Source organism: Pteropus medius, unplaced genomic scaffold (assembly GCF_902729225.1).
Source record: "Pteropus medius unplaced genomic scaffold, Ma_sr-lr_union100, whole genome shotgun sequence".
In the NCBI taxonomy this organism is placed as follows: Eukaryota; Metazoa; Chordata; class Mammalia; order Chiroptera; family Pteropodidae; genus Pteropus; species Pteropus medius.
The window spans coordinates 8,378,077-8,390,608 of record NW_024340849.1 but is presented as its reverse complement, the minus strand read 5'-3'; the positions used below and the strand labels follow the sequence as shown (position 1 = coordinate 8,390,608).

Sequence of the window (12,532 nt, the reverse complement as noted above, 5' to 3'; positions counted from 1 at the left end):
ATCAGTGGAAGAAATGATACAAAGTTCAAAGAAATTTTTGAGAGTGATAGGCATGTTTGCTGACTTGACTGTGGCGATGATTTTATACATCGTACACACACATACTGTTACTATTGTATGTTTTTTTGTGCTTCAAATATATAGAAACTTTTAAAAAACTTACCAAGCAGGCTGGTACCAAGCGGGCACTTTGGGGGTGGCAGGGAGGGCCACTAAGCTCCCAGCATTCCTTTCGCGCCACTACCGAGGTGGCGGTGCCCACGTGGCAACCCTTTTCCCTGGCTGGTGGTTTGATACCCGCTGCAGGTCAGGAGTCTTGCTCCAGGGGCCGCGTTAGGCCCGCTGGGGCGCTCAAGGTTTTCCCGCCGTGCAGAAGGCTTGGGGACCGTTTAAGAGTTCCCCCTGAGAGGGGTACGAAGGTAGACCTCCCAGGGCCCATAGACTGTGGCCAGGCGGGCACCCTTCGTCAGCCATCGAATGCGTCTCCGAGGCCGCTGCAGATCGGCTCACGTGGGACGCCGGCTGGCACAGCTGGGCCCATTTCGCCTCGGGCGAGCGGACCACGACGGGATCGCGCCGGTGGGAGGCGCCGTCGCGCACCTGGAGACCCAGCTGCAAACCCGGGAGCGCCGCGCGCAAAGCACCGCGCGCAAAGCACCGCGCGCAAAGCACCGCGCGCAAAGCACCGCGCGCAAAGCACCGCGCGCAAAGCACCGCGCGCAAAGCACCGCGCGCTCATCAGCAGCCGCGCTTCACGGATGGGCTGACTCGGATGGCCGCGGGTGCTGGATAACTCGCTCACGTACCACGAGCATCGCCGGTGGGCGTCCTGGCGCGGTGGCCGCCGCGCTGCTGAGCCGGCTGAGCGCCCTGACTCGGCTGCAGAGCCCCGAGGGCGCGACCTTGGCCGAGTTCTTGCACCAGGTACTTTTACCAGGCCCAGCGTTGTGGGCGTGGAGGCCAGCTTTGTGTCTAGACAGCACCATTCCCGGGTATGAGTTCGTCCACAAGTTTTCTGGAAAAGCCGACTTTGGAATCTCTGTTTCTCTAATGACAAATACAGCTGGAGAAAAACTCGGAAAGTCTGCTGGTAGTACTGTTTGACTAAACAGAGATAAGACCTTTCTGTTTGAATTCTTTCAGCTCTGTGTTAGGCAGCAAAGAACTCAGTGACATAGGCCTGAAGCTCTTCACTTTTCTGCCTCTTCCAGAGATGGACCACGTAACGCTGCTGCACGTCAAGAAGCCGGAAACGCAGGGTCGTCAAAAGCGACTTGCTGCGGCGGTAATAAACCTTGTTCATGGACAAGAAGGGCTGGATTCTCCTAAAAAGTATACACACGCCCTTGGTCATAGTAGCATAGGTGAACTGGAGGCATGTCTGATCAAGAGTTAAAAGAGCTGTTTAAAAAGAGGCTTCCATTTCTGAATTAGTTCTTGACCCTACGACAAACATCCTACGGACACGCTGCAAAGCAAATGACATTCTAGATGGTCCCCGAGGGTATCGGATGAGAACAGAGGGCGGAGCCACTATAGATAAATCATCGAGTAGTAACAAATCCTGAGTGTTTTAGTTGTTGGACAACATACTCTTAAGAATGGACTTTCATTAATTAAAGTTGGAAAAAGGAATTTCTCCATTATAAAATGCTTTCAGCTATGATGAAAAAATCCTTCTGGTTGTTCAGACTTATCCATCATTCATTCTCGAGATATGTGAAAGGCTGCCTCCGGAACTTAGACCTGCCCTTATGCAAATCGGAACAAGGGGGAATGAAGTATAGACTCACGACGTAAGTAATTTCATTATTTATATAGGTTGGTTAATAAATAGGGTGTTTGTGTAACGATGGGATATTTTCTTAATCTACACACATTTAGGACTATCATAGAAAACTGACTTCCTGAGTTAATCTCTTTTAATAGTTAAACTTTATGAAAAAACGAAATGCTGTCTTCTCTATTCTACTCTTGCTCTCCTTTCTGGAGATTAAAAAAGACGTAGTATAAGGAATGATAGCGACTTTTATTTTATATCAAGTATATGTCTCGCTGATCTCTCTAGTGTCACATCGTTTTCTAATCCAGCAGCGCCTCCAGTGTCTGCTTTAGAAACACAAAGTCTGGTATTGGAAACTGGTAAATTTTTTATTTTTTTTTTGTTGTTGTTGGAAGCAAACATATTTGTCCTCGAAAAGAAGAAAAATATTAGATGAAGCCATTGTTAGCATTAGAAATTACAGTAGATATAGTTTCTTTTCAAAGAAAAGAACAAAACTCAATACTTTTCGTAAAGTTTTTAATTCAGTTTTCTAGCCCTTTACTATAATTAAATTTGTTCACAGCCTTACAAAAATGTAAGAAGTGGAAATTACTGATCTGTAAAATCCACCTGATGAAATTAGCAGCAACTTGGGTACCACAGGTAAGAGTATCCGAGAATTTGAAAGCAAATTGACATGTTAATTCAAACTGAAGCATACGAAGAAAACAAGGACTGGTCTCAGCTGTGGGACAGTATTAAGTTAGCTAAGTATAAGTATTTGGAGTTTCAAAAGGAGAGAGGGAAAAAAGAAACAATCCAGGGATCAGAAGAAAAAAGTAACTACGTGTTTCAGTCATTAAGTATTACAGAGGACTTTTCAGTGTAATTATTAGAACTTACTGTAGCCTTTCGCTAGCGCATCTAATTCATCTCCGATAGGCAGCCCCATTGTAACTACCCAGGGCTTTTCCGACCCCCACTTCACCCGTGGGCGCCAATGCCCAGTCGTTTCCTTTGCATTCCTTGATTTTACAGTGTTATACTTTTATCATTGCACATTTAACAATCCGTTGAATGTTTTGTTTACATGTTTCTCTCTCTCTGCTGCTGTAAAACTAACTGGAACAGGGACTATGTCGTGTTGAAGTGTCTTTATCTAGTATTATGACCGCACACGGTTATTCTGCTATGAATTTTCATCAAGTGAAAGAATGTAAGATTAAAAAAGATAAAACGCAAAGAAGGAAACTTCCTAGAACTCATACTAAAACCTAAATGGATATGAGAACTACTCTGAAGGAGAAACAGGGCAAATTATTATCCACATTTTATAAATAATTCCTGTAGTTCCTTAAAATTGCGTTTTGGTGCCGTGGATGACAATCCACATTTTGAGCTCATGGAGAGCATGGCTCGTGAATCAAAACAAATGGGTTGCTTAGTGCTATGTCTAAAACATGTCTTTTGTTGGCGTTCATCTCCTTTTTCTTGTCTGATAAGAAGTTAAATTGGTTCGTATGGGTCTTTCATCTATTCTGTTAACTTTAATCTATTTTGGGGTTAAACCGTTCTTCTCATTTTAAAATAATTTAAAATCAGTTGGCTCTAGGATACATGGGCTCGCACTGGTTCCTTGCTGACCCGCAGAAGCTGTCATAGTGCTCTTCAGAGGGGTCTCCCCTGAGACATGGAAGTCCTGTGAATATAAAATGATTTTCTGAGAACGTCCTTTTAGGGGAGAAGGACATGGTTTAGATGCCGTTTCTTGTCTTATAGGGAATTTCCTTGTCACATGCTTATGAAAGTTTCATTACAAATATGAGACTAGGATTTTTTGGTGAGATTCTATCAATTAGTAATTTCGAACATTGCCTCCTGTGTCAAACCTCACGCTTTGAACATAGATGAGTATCATGTGTGACCTGCACGATTAACAAAAGAGGGGACATAGAATGGCCTGATGGAAGGGATGCTGAGTGTCAGGTGGAATGGACTACGTGCCATTTAATGTCCTTCCATTTCTAGGACTGTATGATGCTCAAGAATCAGCAGGATCTCAATGAAGCAGTGGATAGTGTTATCAAGTGATAATGCTAATGGAACAATCATTTTTAGAGTACTACTATCTAACATGTAGTGGCTCAAATCTTTAAAATTCCTTTAAATTCTAGCAAAGCATATGCTTATAACACTTTTTTTTTTTCAGCATGATGTTTGTGGCATATATGCTTACTCTCCAGAGTTTCCATGGAGACTTGGCGCCAAGGTTTATTTTTGCTTCATTTCTCTACTTAAAGTTTTCCTTTTAATAATTTTAGTGTTCCCAGTGAACAGATTTATTAATATGCCTCAAAAGTGTAATCCGTGGATTTGGAGAGATTGTCTCCTTTCTGGCCATCATCTATTTGTCCAAGTACATTGAATATATCAATCATCGTATTTATTACATAGAGATTGCATGGAGGGATACAGCTTATTAAATACTAAAGATTTTCTGGTATTTATTCACAAATTTCTTAGAATCGTAAGATCTAAAAGCTGGAATGATTTATCTCATTCTCTAATCTTACGTATGAGAGAACTGAGAGGTAAGCATTGAAATGACTTGTGCTAAATCTTACATGTTTGCAGCTGTCTCAGAGGTAGCTACTGTCGGGTCTCTCCTGCCATCTCAGATAAGTTTGGGTTTTCCCTGTTAGCTGTTAGGATAGGAGAAGACACTGTCTCTATTTCCCCATTCGCAGAATGGTTCAAATGAAATAGAAAGCTTTCCTGGCTATGGATAAACTCAGACTTCCCTGTAGCTGAGAAATTTCCTTTTGCAAACCGTGAAAAAGTAGGCAGCAGCTATTGGCACAGAGAACACCTGTGTCTCTGCTTTGGACCTTCTTTCTACCTCCAGCTGTAGTTCCAGTTAGAGCAACAATTTTTGATTTTTAGAGGACACTGCGGTTCTAACACAGTAACTTATTTTGCCCTCGGAGAGAAGTCCATTTTTGGAGTCCCGATGCTTTAAGAACATGTAAGCACCTATTTTTATGTTCTCTTTTGTTAAGTTGTGACTGGACTCCACAACATTACTTACTTTTTCCTATAGCAAGCCCTGCGCTGGGCGGAAAACGTTTGCGATTCGTTTTTATCTCTCATTGGAAGAATACACTAGCCAACGGGCAACTGTCACAGTCTCACGGCTGTGAGTTTCCAAACAGCCTCACTGTGACATGCTGTTTTGCTGTTGGGCACTGCGCATTCTCATCATAATCAGTGGAACCGTAAAAGAAAAGTGCATGAAATGTAACCGAGCCCGAGTAGAGCACACAGTTTCTGCCCTCTGGGAACTTGTATTTTAATGAACGCCATTATTTAACTGAAAACATATTATGTCACAAGGTCTTCCCACTTTGCTGTTGCTGTGAAATAGGTCGATGAACGTGTTATGTATTTATTTATTTTTATAACAAATTGAGGAAAATTGAACAAGCAGAGGTATCGAGCAAGTTTTGTTAGAAGGTACAGTGTGTTTCATTCAGAGTTTAGTTTCTGGCTTCCTTTCCTGTTTCCTTAGGTCAGAGATTAATACAATGTTATTTCTCTAAATGAGATCGACAAATATGAAAACAATCTTTTTTTCATCATTTATCACTCTAATTTATCACTCCATACTCATTATTTTTACTAGCACAGTGGCGGATCCTCAGTAAAGCATATGTTTGGAGGTGTTGGAAACAAGGTTGGAGTTTGAATATGTTATGATATGTTTGATGGTACTTGAGTTCTCAAGTGCTGTCCTGCCAATCACCTCTCTGGCAATAAATCCAAGGGAGATTTATAAAAGCAATAAGAGCCAGTGAGAATCAACATGTCATTTTATTGTCCACTGGGTAGGTACTGACTGAATTCTAGAGATCAGCTTAGGCATGTGCCTTAGATTGGAAACCTAAATGGGGCACTTTTTCCTTTAAAGTTTACATCTCAATTTTGAAAAAGTACAGTCTTCTTCTGATCTTGGAATCTGAAAGAATTTCCAGCATACTTAAGTGTTCAAATAGAGAAAAACAGTGAAAAGTATCTTTCTTAGGATGATAGGCTTGGGTCAGTTTATCAATCCATATTCTATGGGAGGGGAGAGGAAAGAGAAGATGTTAAGGCCATCTTGAGTCTTTTCATCACGTGAAGGTAGACAGTAGGCTGGGTCATATCTTAGTAGGAGGCTAGTAAATTCAGATGGTTTCTACACATGAGCATATATGCCCTCAAATAGTAGTCTACATTCTCAAAAATTAGATCGTTTTCTTTATATTGAGAAAAAGAAGGAAAGGAGCGGGAAGTGGCAGAAGCAGATGGAGAGACATTTTTTTCTGGAATGGAGAGCTTCCTCTTCTCTCCTGAGAAACAAACTGACTACTGGATTAGACTAGTGTTTGAAGGAAATACTTTGTTATTTCTTCCTTAGAATCTTGGTAGCTTAGTCTTGCATTTTCTATAGTGGACTTGGATCATTAATGGGAAGTAGCTTCTGGAGATTTCTAAAATTATATTAATACTTGAGTGTCTGTATTCTTAATGAATTTTCTGGCACTGCCAGTAATTTTCTTTTTAAATTTCTCTTTTGCAGTTTACTTTCATTTCTTTAAATTCTCTATTTTTTTCTTTACATCACTAACTCAGATATCTGGAAGAAGTGAAAATGAGGACTTTAAGGCAATAATACGAATTCTCTCACAAAACAGAACTCTTTTCTATTGTACTAACAGGAGAACCTCTCAGATCTTTACATGTAGATCGCTTTATCTCAGTTTGCTCACAAATCTAACAATCAAGATTATACAAGATCTCAGACTGTAGGCAATTAGAAAGAACAAATTAGAACAGGAGACATGCAGGCTACTCAAGGAGAATAGCAATGAATAGCTTAATAGCCAGAAGATAAACCTATAAAAAGCAAATATAAGAATTTTAGAAAGCATAGAGTCCAAGCCAGCTCCTATAGGAATGAGACAACCAGAGGGTCAGTCGATCCCAGATTATCGGGGAGAGTTTGATACACTCAATAGTGTCTAAAAAATAATCTATACAGTACGAAATACAAATAAGTAATTATTTAATTTTATCCCTCTTTTGTTACAAATAAGTAATCATTTAATTTTATCTCTGTCATATAAATCACCTATATATAGAACCATACACAGATATTCAAAGTGAAAGTTATTAATATAAGTGTTCTATGATGTAAGGTTTAGTTATTTGGAATAAGTGTGGTTAACTGTTCATCATCCTAGATATGTGAGAAGTTGCATATGAGAATAGAAAAGGAGGCTTCAGAAGAACACTGATGAAAATAAGGGCCTGAATCCTAATAAGCCTGTGTTCAAATCCTGGCCTTGATGCTTAACCCTCATGTGATTCAGTTTCTTCACCTAATATCTTTGCAGGATTTCATGCTTATTCCCCTCATTTATAGTTATTATTAAATGACAATTAGTACAGGCTGTTTGGGTTACCCACTGAGTAATCTAGAATAGAGGGATAATAGATAATGGATATAGCTTTTTCAATTTATCTCTAACTCAATAATATCGACCTTGAGAATTAAGCACTTAGGCCAGTCGCCTAAAAATAAATGTATTTGTTAGCGGGCTGTGAATAAACGCAGGGCTTTGGAAAGTGTCTGTTCCTCCCCTGGTGCCCACAGCTCCTGGACCCATGACAGGGAGCACTGTCTCATGGCACCAGCACTGTCCTACAAGGTGGACGTGGCTGAGGATGGATGGAAAAATGACTTGAAAACACTTATTTCCCAAATCAGTCACTTATCTCGGGAAAGAGGTTGAACCCCGAAGCATCGTCCAAGCAGAGAGTACGTGAGCTGGGCAGCCAGCCCCGTGGCCCGGCCAGAGTGGGGCCGGCCTCTCTCGAGGTTGCTCCATCCCAAGTGATTTTCTAAGGCGGGGTCATTGGAAACCAAAGCATTTTTCTACATTAAGCTACTGACTTAGCTTAATGGTGCACTACCTGAAACACCAGGAATTAAAACTCTGTCACTTTCGGTGGCGTCTCGCCAGTGCTGATTGTCGCACTGGTTGTCAATATTCATTTTTTGCTTCTGTTTTTTGTTTTTTTGTTTTTTGTTTTAACTTAGAGTTCTTGCCTTCCATAAGCACTCTGGCACTTGTTCTTGCTATTTTTTATGTATATTAATGTGTGAAAATGACAGATGATTTTCCAAATTTGTGAAAGTTCACATGTCAATGTTAGAAGGTCTATTTTACCGTAGTCTAATTTTTCAAGCTTTGTCGTTCTTTTCATGTCCTATCAAAAATTCATGGAGATATTTTATATTAATAGAAGGCTTTTGTTTATCTTTCATAGTTAGCTTTATGACCCACTTGTATTGATTTTTACGTATGATACATTAAATAACATATTAATACGGGTGATACATATATTATATATGTAATACGTACGTGTTTTCCATCCCGTCTCCTCCTTTCTTCTTGGACAGGATCTCTTGGACATTCCCACCTCCACATAAATATTAACCTTGAAATTAGTGATTTTCTTACAAGACCCAGATTTCCTTGCTGCAGTTTGTTTGGAGCAGTTATGGGTGCTTGCTCTACATTACTCATTTTTTTTCTCTAGTAGGGCATGTACCAAAGTGAAAAGATTGGGATCTGCCAGTGGCTCTGTTTTCCTTCATGTTTAAGAGACTATGAAGAGAGAATTGAGACAGATAAGTAGATAGATAGATAGATGATAGATGATAGGTAGTTGGGTAGATCGATGATAGATAGCGGTTGAGACAGAGGGCGAGAGAATAACTTAAGGACACGTACAGGAAACAGTCTAGTCCTTAGTTTCTTATATTTCCAAGGCAACCATTCTGCCTTCAGATTTCTTATTCCTTAATTTGGTAGGTCAGTGAACTCCCCTTTTTACCTAAGCTGGAGTTAGATTTCTCTCACTTACAAGAGCAAAAATCTCTTTTTCTGTTTTTGTTCGTTTCTGTGTTTCTGCAGACTGGATTACTAGAAGTACTAACTTCTAGTACTAGCTTCAAACTCATTTGTGTTTTAAATTTCTGTTTTACAGCCAGTTGTTTTCCAGAATGGCTTTAATTATCTAATTCCACTCAATTGTGTATGAATCTTTTTCTCTTACACATTTTTCAACCACATACATTATTAGCTCTTATTTCTCTTTTTCTCAATCTGTTAATGCCTCGCATCTCTATGATTGTTGCAACATTGGCTGTTGGTTTAGTAAAGGTGGGAAGGAGCAGATGAGTCTTGGAGAAAAAGACAAACAAGTGCCTAGAATTCAAGAATTACAAGTTAGGGAAGGTCCTTCTGTCTCCATAATCGTTGTAATTTTCTTCTCTAACTTAAACGTGGTACCTGGGGGTTGACAGCCTGCGGCTGAAAACGAAGGGAAGAGAAGAATTAGAATTGGCTGGAGACTAACGGGTACAAGTGTGTTGGTATTTGGTGCCCTTGGCAGCATAACCGGAGAAGCATAGGGGGCATTGTCTTCTCCTACAGTTAGCAAGACACAGCTACTTTTTAGAAGTGGCGATGAGATTTTGGAATTGGATGATAGTTATTGTCTCGCATAGATCTTTTAAAACAAATAACTTCTGTCTCCCACCTGGTATGTCTCCCCTATGTTCAAAACTATAATTTTGAGAGAACCTGAAATATGTTTCACACGTCTGATTTTAATAAACGAAGAGGACGTAGAAGAACGGGTTGACCTCGTGGTGGGCCCAAATAACAACACCTACAACAACAGCAGCATTAATTGAATGAGTGGAGACATGTTTAAATGGGCCACACAATTTATATTTGATAATTATACTACTTTCTACACTAGCACTAGGAAGTAAGTACCATTAGTTTATTCTTCTTTTACAAAATACTTCCCCCCGCCCCACCCCCGCCAGACAGCGAGACTAACTCATAGAGATAGGTGTTAACTTTTCAATAGGTCCTCTGGCTGCTTACATGCGTTAACCTGACATAATTATAGGGAATCAGAGGAAACTGCGCTTTGGTTTGAGGATGGAAGAATGAAGAGGTAAGCTCCTGTGTGAAATACGAGAATGCCAACTCTGTTTGACCCTGGAAAGATCATAGGAGGTATGATGCCTAAGAAAAAAATATCTTAGTGTACAGAAAGGGCCTGGGCCAGTGTCTGAATGCAGAAAATAGACAATCTAGTAAATGAGGTAGAAAGGGCTGACTATTTCTCACTAATGTGATATACAACAGGTGATGTAATACTGAGTTGAGAACCATAGGTTTAATTAGTTAAGCATTTTTGCACAAGTTGGTTTTCTTTGACTGCTCCGAAATGGATTCATCTTTAAAATAAAGATGGTAATACATATCGATTTAACTCAGTGGGGGAAAACAAAAACATATGCATATCCTTTAGTCATTTCTAAATACAAAGCAATATAAAATTAACAAAATGATGTTCAATAGTTAATTAGAAGGTGTTTCCTGATTCGGTATTCTGGAGCTATGGATAATTAACAATTTCTGACAAGTAGTTCATCTCAACAATACGATTCAGTGGCTGTTAATTGAATTATGTCTATGTGTTTGTTACTTCCTTTTGTTTGCCTGAGTCAATTTACATTCACAATAATAGATACATTAACACTGCTTACCACCCTATGTCTGCTTTTTTAAAGGATTCATTAAGTCAGGTTGAATGCAATTCAATTACCGCCTTTTATCTGGCTGCTCTTTGTTTGTTCGTGGACATTTTTGCTAGCGTTTGCAGTGAGATCAGATACTGCCTGGAAGTTTTAGGTATGATGATAGCAGTCAGAAAGTCTGGGCCCAGCAGGTTCATTTTAGTCAATTAATGATATCTCACTGAGGCCTACAGTTATGGGTATGACAAAGATTTAGAGTGATGCACCCCCAAGAAAAAATCATGGAGGCAGCAGTCAGGTATTCCATATACAGCCTGTCTTCATTTTGGTGAACTGAGAGGAATCACAAAGGTTTGAGAGTTTGTCTTTGAGATTCGAAGATTCGGGATGCTGTGTTATGGAATGGGAGGTATTCTACCCAGTTTTCATAGACTCTCAAAATATCTGGAATTAAGTGTGTGTATGTGTGGAGGGGGGGAACAGTTTCACAGCTTTTTATCATTTATCAAGTATGAAACAATCGCTATATTCATTTTTCCCCCACTTGAAATATTGAGTTAGTATCAGTAGAGGAAAGACTTGGTCTTTTTATTTCTTTAGAATGAATCTTGGGGTAGGCGCAATAAATTGTTTTGCAGCATAATTCATTGGGGGGCACCTGAGCTTCAGTTTGTTTTCCATATTCATAGCTTTTGGTGGCAGCCAGAGACCATGAGTCTTAGGCCTGTCATGTTGAGTCCACAGGGAAAAGGATGCGGTTCATGTTACAGGCGCCCTTAAGAAAGTTCCCAGCTGTGTAGTCTGTTTTTAAAACGGATACAAAATTTAACTTACTGTGATGATTTCTCTTGGAGTCAGTGACAATTAGTCTTCAGCTGTACAGGTGCTACAGGATAAAAATTACTTATTTAAACACTCGAGAGATTTATGCAAAGAAGAAAAATTGAGAAAATGAATGCAAAAGTTTATGTCCGTACCATCTTCGTTGATCCTTAAAATGCATACATAAACTTTTGAAAAGGAGAAAGAAAGCCTTACCTGAGGGCAGACTTAAGTGAAAGGAATGAATGCTTTTCCAAATATCTTAAATTCTAAAAGGGAGTTTTCTGGTGTTCCAAAGAGATTAGATGCTACTCAGAGAAATCTAACTTAGGGAGAATCTTTATCCAAAAGGTACGTTGTTAAGTTTAGAGAAAGAGAATTTTGTTCCATCCCGGGGTAGGTTTGATAGATGTTTCTGCATGGCTAGCGTCTATAGATACTGCTTCAGAAGGCTCTCTCTGTCGGATGGTGTGCATCTGTATCAGCATTGAAAACAGCGTTCCTCTCGTCAAAACCTTGGTCTTGCTGAGGTAGATAGACCCTCTTTTAATTCTAGCTAGAGTGATGATAGGAGCAATCCTTCTAAAGAATTTCAGTGGAATAAGGAAACCGAATCACTGTCCAGTGTTAACTGGATCTTTGCTTGAGAATCCTGGAAACTATTCCAATAATTATGGAAACACTAGCTTATGAAGAGTAGGAGAATGCAGCATTGAAGAACCGTATGTAATACAAATGTTTTTACAATTCCAGACCCAAGGCGCCACACTGCTTTTGATTTATCCGAGGTTATGAAACTTCTACCACACCCTGTCTTCTCATCACCTAGGTCACAGTTTCTCTGTTTGTAAGCCCACGCGACTTTTCTCTCAGGCTGCAGAGGTTTTTGGGTTCCATCCCCAGTACCGAATCCAGCCGGAACAGGTGGATATGACGTGGGAGTCAGAACGCGCCTCCTAAAGCTGATTCTCCAAGGCTCCACGAAACGTGAATGGAGACTAGAGCAATATGCGTGTGCTTAAAACTTGAATCAGTCTTAGGGTTCCTCACCCCGTCTTAGGAAGGCTTCTGGCCAGCAACTCCTAACTTGAGCATACACTCTGTAGCTTTGTCTATTTCCTGCGCAGACATATCTGCAACCTATAAGAGGAACCGATGGTGTTTGGGGCTCAGCAGAAGCCTGTTTTTGTGAGAAGCCACTAAGAGCGAACTTGGCCCAGTCTGGATTTATTTGCCCTCCTATCCTTGACCCTAGATGCCACTTCAGTCTTGGTTAC

At 40.2% G+C, this 12,532-nt stretch overlaps 1 pseudogene; it reads left to right on the top strand.

Moving 5' to 3' along the window:
- The first annotated feature begins 477 nt into the window (after positions 1–477).
- On the top strand, positions 478–1,666 carry LOC120583490 (tyrosine--tRNA ligase, mitochondrial-like; annotated as a pseudogene).
- Positions 1,667–12,532: the final 10,866 nt, after the last annotated feature.